Here is a 5,760-nt window from a genome sequence, read left to right as displayed (position 1 = left end):
TTTCAAAGTTCCCATAATCCCAAGTAATTCCCTGAGAAGGTCTCGATCCATTGGAGCATGACAAGGTCCGAACTCCGTTCGTCCTTTTAAAAATCTCTCAAAATCTCATAAAAATTTGGCATGACCTGCCCGTAAACCTCACTCTTCAGAATCTCAGGTACAAGTGGAATAGCATAAATAAAACAGCTCAGTCAAAAGCATAAACAGCATATTCCAACACATCCTAAGTTAACCATGTAGCACATAGCATGTGAATCATTTAGCACACAATATCATGGCATCAATTACTCAACAAGGTCGGCCGAAGCCTCAGAGAACAATTCAGACATTTAGCAATTAAGTGCATAACACATAAATCAAGTCGAACTTGTCGACACCTAAAGCATTATCTAGTAATTCAGAGAGTAGCCCTCACCGGTGGGTCTTCCAGCTTCTTCCTCAAAATGTTCTTCAAGCTCTTCTCCTTGATCCCTGGGAATCTCCTCAAACGAACCTTAAGCAAAAATCATAGAATTCAACACCAAGAGTTAGAAAGTCAGCAATCAAAGAGTCCTAGGGTTACACGGTACACTACTACCTCCGTGGTATGACAATCTAACGCGTTAAGACAAGTTTTCAAAAAATCGGATTCTCCCCCCCCCTTGATATAGCTCTCGGCCACTTCCTTTAATTGGGAGGGTCGATTTTTCTTCGATCAAACTTGGTTCCTAGGTTAACATAAGCCGTAACTAAGACGGTTCTAGGCTCGGAAAAATTTTCGGATCGAAAACTGATATAGGGGTAGTTTGGTCATTATTTTTAGCTCAAAATTTCAAAATTGGATTTTTGAAAAACAAATTGGATGGGGACGTCCACAACGACGTTTATGACGACAAATCCTACTAGCACTAAGCCAAGTCGATAGATTAGAGCGTAAAGGTTGCGACTTTGCCGAAAAATGGGTATTTAAGGTAGAAATTGATCCCGGCGGCATTTCGTCGACATTCGACAAAATCTAATCCGCAGAACACGCTCAGGAGCATGCAGGGAAGAAGTTTAGACACTGAAATCAGCGTATTTGAACAGTTTTTCAAAAACCTCAAAATTTTGAACTCAGAAAGTCGTAGGAGAAATGGACAGAAACGACGATTCGAAGGAGAGTATAGTTTACCTACCTCGAGGTCTTCGATTAGTGACGATCGGTGAAGCAAACGGGCAAGAAACGACGAAGATCCGGATCTCTCTCTCTCTCTAGGAGCTCGCGGGTTTGGGGATGGGAAATGGGTATTTTTTTGCAAAAAATCTAATTTTCAAGCTATTTATAGGTTTTGGAAAAAGCGGAAAAAAGATTTTTTTGCGATTCCGATTTTTCCTGCGCATTCTAAGATAGGTTCTGGCGACAGAATTCCAGAACTCAAAACAGGATTCTTGGAATTAAACCAAAACATCCAAAATCGGCATAAGTCGGTGTAAGTCGGATTATCCCGAAAAACTACTTTTTGCAGTGATCGTCGGATGAGAAAACTTCCTTCTGAAGAAAGATTAGGAATGATGAGAGAAATAGGAGAACGCGGGTGGAATCTTCTTTTGCAGCTCCGAATAGAAAAAGTCTTCATCGTCTGTCGATCTTAGGTTTTCTCGAACTATCAGGGATTCCGTTTCGGCAAACTTCCGAGAATTGGAATTTGACGTTCGTACTTTCCAGGATTTCGCATCGAAATGATTGTTTAAGGACGGAAAAGAGAAGTTCTAACATTTCTCTGAGGATTTTTGGAATTAGTTTCCATCGTGTCCTAAAGCGTAATTTAACTATTCACTAATACCTTTGACCTAGGATTAAGCGTATGTTAGTCGTGCTATAACTCTTATCGGTTTTTCGATAAATTCTTGGACTTTTCCTGAACCTTTTTCCTTCCCAAATTTATCTTAATCAAATAACTCTTTTATTTTATTCACTTATCCAAAGCGTTAAAACTTGGGCCTTACATGGAGAGCAGAAGCTGAAGGAGAAAGAAGGCCAAGAAGCATGGAATTGATGGAGAACTTAAAGAGGATTGAAAAGAGGAGTTTCAGAAGCCAAAAAGTCCTTTTCAGGCGAGCTTAAGCGCCTAGGCGCTGGGAATGGGCGCCTAGGTGCCAATTAAGGTCCAGAGAGCATGTTTTTGCATGCAATTGGCGCTCAGGCGCCCTGAATTGGCGCCTGAGCGCCCAGACTCGCCTGTTTCGCCTATAAAATGGTTTTCAGACATTTCTCTTGGAACCTTTTGACATTTTATCACTTTTTTTCATAAGTTAGAAGAGAGAGTTTGAGTTCTGGAGCTTTGGGAGCTTTCCCTAGGCCTTATGTTCCAGGCTTTAACTTTATTTTCTAGCATGGATTTCATAGCCATGTTTGGCTAAAAACCCCTTTTGCTTTGGGTTCTTTGTAAGACTTTGAATGTTTTAGCTTTCAATCCTTTTCTATTCATGAAGTTCTGAGTAAACCCTTGAATCTTACTTCTATGCTTTATCTTTCAAGCTTGTATGCATGCTAGCTTCTTACTTTTCTATAATCATAACGATAGTTTGTTATAGAATTGGGACTTGTTGTGAGATTACTCCTTCTATGCTTGCTGCTAGGAATAGAGGAAGGGTTGGGGTTTTTGGGCCTGATTTGTATGATTAGTGCTTCTAGCAATTGTTTAGGTTATCAAGGAATTGAACCTATCTTTTGATTAGGAAGGGTTTTCTTTGCGAGGCATCGTAAGATAACTAACTAGGCTAGAACATCAAGGAGAGACTCAGGATTAATTGAATAGGAAGGTTTGCTAAAACTGAATTAGTTGAACAAGAACCCAAGGCAATCTCATCTCTGCTTTTCAATTGCTTTATTACTTGGCTACTTGTCTTTTTACAAACTCAAGAATCAACCAATTATTAAAACTGAATTTTACTTGCTTTTCAACCTTGAACTTGAATCTTAAACTGAATTTGCAATCTAATTCCCTGTGGTTCGATAATTTAAAACCCGGAGGTATTCGTACACTTGCGAATTGACCAACAAGTTTTTGGCGCCGTTGCCGGGGAATTGTTTTGCGATTTTTGGTTTAAGTTTTTTAGTTTGTGGTTTTATTTCTTGTTTTTATCCCTGTCTAGAGTTGGTGCTACTAATCTTTCTCTGTTGAGTGTCATACGTAGGTTGCTTTCAAGAGAGGCACCACCATGGGTGGCCGCATGACAGAGGAGGAGATGCAAGCCAACATTGAGGCAAAGATCCAAGAGGGTATCACCCTCCGCTTGCGTGAACAAGAAGTTGAGAATGCCAACCAAACTCTTCGGGAACTAACTTCGGGGTCCATGAGCTTTGACTATCCCGGAAGTATTGTCATTCCCGAAGGAGTGGGGAACTTTGAGTTGAGACCGACATTCATCAACATGGTGAGCCAAAGCCAGTATGGTGGAGGTTCCTCGGAAGATCCTCATGCTCATATGGAAAGGTTCATCCGTAATTGCAACACATATCGGGTGATGAACGTTCCTTCGGAAGCAATCCGGTTGAGCCTATTTCCCTTCTCTTTGAAGGACGCAGCAGAGGATTGGCTGAACTCACAACCTCAAGGGAGTCTCACTACTTGGGAAGACCTTGCAGAAAAATTCACAACGAGGTTCTTCCCAAGGTCCCTCTTGAGGAAATTGAAGAATGACATCATGACTTTCGCACAATCCACAGATGAAAATCTTTATGAGGCTTGGGAGCACTTTAAGAAGCTTTTGAGGAAATGTCCTCAACACAATCTCACCCAAGCTGAATGTGTGGCGAAGTTCTATGATGGGTTACTATACTCATCACGGTTTGGCTTGGACGCGGCTTCAAGTGGGGAGTTCGATGCTCTTCCCCCACAAGCGGGGTATGATTTGATAGAGAAAATGGCGATGAGAGCCATGAACTCCGAGAATGAACGCCAAATCCGAAGAAGTTCTTTTGAAGTGGAAACTTATGACAAGCTCATAGCCTCCAACAAGCAACTCTCCGAGGAAGTAGCGGAAATGCGGAAGCATGTAAAGGAGACCAAGTCAATTGGAGCGAGAGTAACTAGTTTGGAGTGCAAGTTTTGTGGTGAATCTCATGATAGTAACCAGTGTACTGTCAATGATGATGTTAGCAAGGTCAGAACATTGACTCAAGGAGGAAAAGCTCCAACCTCAGAACAAGACCCTCTTGACCAGCCGCAAATTGTTGTAAAGACGGTTGGCAAGAAGAGTCTTGAGGAGCTGATTGAGAGATTCATTGATCATACATCGAGCAATTACAAGAGCCATGATATGGCTATAAAGAGCTTGGAGAGTCAATTGGGACAGCTAGCAAAGCAAATGTCCGAGAATCACCAAGGTAAGTTCTCTTCCGAAACTTTAACTTTGACTGAGCAAGAAAATACTGTTGTTGTTTCCACTAGGAGTATAAGAGTGTTACATGAGCTAGAGAAAAAAATTGAGGGAGAGAAAAATGAGGAAGCTGAGGTAGAAAGAGATGAGGGTGTTATGGAGGAAAGAGCTAGAGAGTCCACTAGGACTAGAGTTGTAAATACCCATACTCCTGAACTCCGCAAGATTCCATTTCCCAAGGCTTTGGTGAAGAAAAATTTGGATAAACAATTTTCTAAGTTCTTGGAAGTTTTTAAGAAACTCCATATTAATATTCCTTTCTCCGAAGCCTTGGAGCAAATGCCAATATATGCTAAGTTCATGAAGGATATCCTCAGTAAGAGAAGGAAGTTGAGTGAGGTCGATGAAACTATCTTGATGACCGAAGAGTGTAGTGCCATTTTGCAAAGGAAGATGCCTAAAAAGAGGAGAGATCTCGGGAGTTTTACTATTCCGGTGGAGATAGAGGGGTTAACTATGGTAGAAGCCTTGTGTGATTTAGGAGCGAGTATCAACTTGATGCCGCTTAGTATGTTTAAAAGGTTGAACTTAGGAGAGGTTACCCCAACTATGATTTCTTTGCAAATGGCGGATAGGTCCTTAAAAACCCCCTACGGGATCATTGAAGATGTTGTGGTTAAGGTGGATAAGTTTGTCTTCCCAGTGGATTTTGTCATTTTAGACATGGAAGAGGACTCTAAAGTTCCTCTCATATTGGGGAGACCATTCTTAGCCACTGGTGAGACTGAGATTAAAGTGGCTAAGGGAACTCTAACTTTGAAAGTAGGTGAAGATGAGGTCCTCTTCAATATTTTTGACTCTTTGAAACACCGAGCGGATGATGAAGTTTTTCGGTGTGAAGTGGTTGATGAGCTTGTGTGTGAAGAGTTTGTTAGGATATTTATTAAGGACCCTTTGGAAACAACAATCATGGAGGGGTTAGAGACAGAGGACCAAAATCTTGAGAGAGAACTTGATTCTTTGTACCATGAGGTGAATGCTACTCTATCTCAATTAGAATCTGTCTCATCTCTTGCCACCAATAGCATTTGGAAAGAAGAATTATGTGAGACCCAAGATTTTAAGCTTAGAATAAATTAGTGAAATTCCTTATTAACGAATAAGTTCGATGTATCGTGAAGGGAAACCTGAACAAGAGTTTATTGGATGAAATGAATTTATGAAGGAGAAGGTTCAGGAAAAGTTCAAGGATTGTATCAAAACCGATAAGAGTTATAGCACGACTAATATTCGCCTAAGCCTAGGTCAAAGACACTAGTAAATAGCTAATCTACACTTTAGGACGCGATGGAAACTAATTCCAAAAATCTTCAGAGAAATGTTAGGATTTCTCTTATTCGTCTATAAACAAGTGTTTCG

General features: G+C 40.8%; 1 non-coding gene across 1 annotated transcript; it reads right to left on the bottom strand.

The window, feature by feature from the left end:
* Window positions 1–3,648: 3,648 nt before the first annotated feature.
* Window positions 3,649–3,755, bottom strand: LOC130727078 (small nucleolar RNA R71). Its single transcript, XR_009015118.1, has one exon. It is a non-coding gene; the product is annotated as a small nucleolar RNA R71 (small nucleolar RNA).
* Window positions 3,756–5,760: the final 2,005 nt, after the last annotated feature.

The sequence above is a fragment of the Lotus japonicus genome, chromosome 6, assembly GCF_012489685.1.
Source record: "Lotus japonicus ecotype B-129 chromosome 6, LjGifu_v1.2".
Classification (NCBI taxonomy): domain Eukaryota; kingdom Viridiplantae; phylum Streptophyta; class Magnoliopsida; order Fabales; family Fabaceae; genus Lotus; species Lotus japonicus.
The sequence above is the reverse complement of the archived record's forward strand: the minus strand, read 5'-3'. Positions and strand labels throughout refer to the sequence as shown.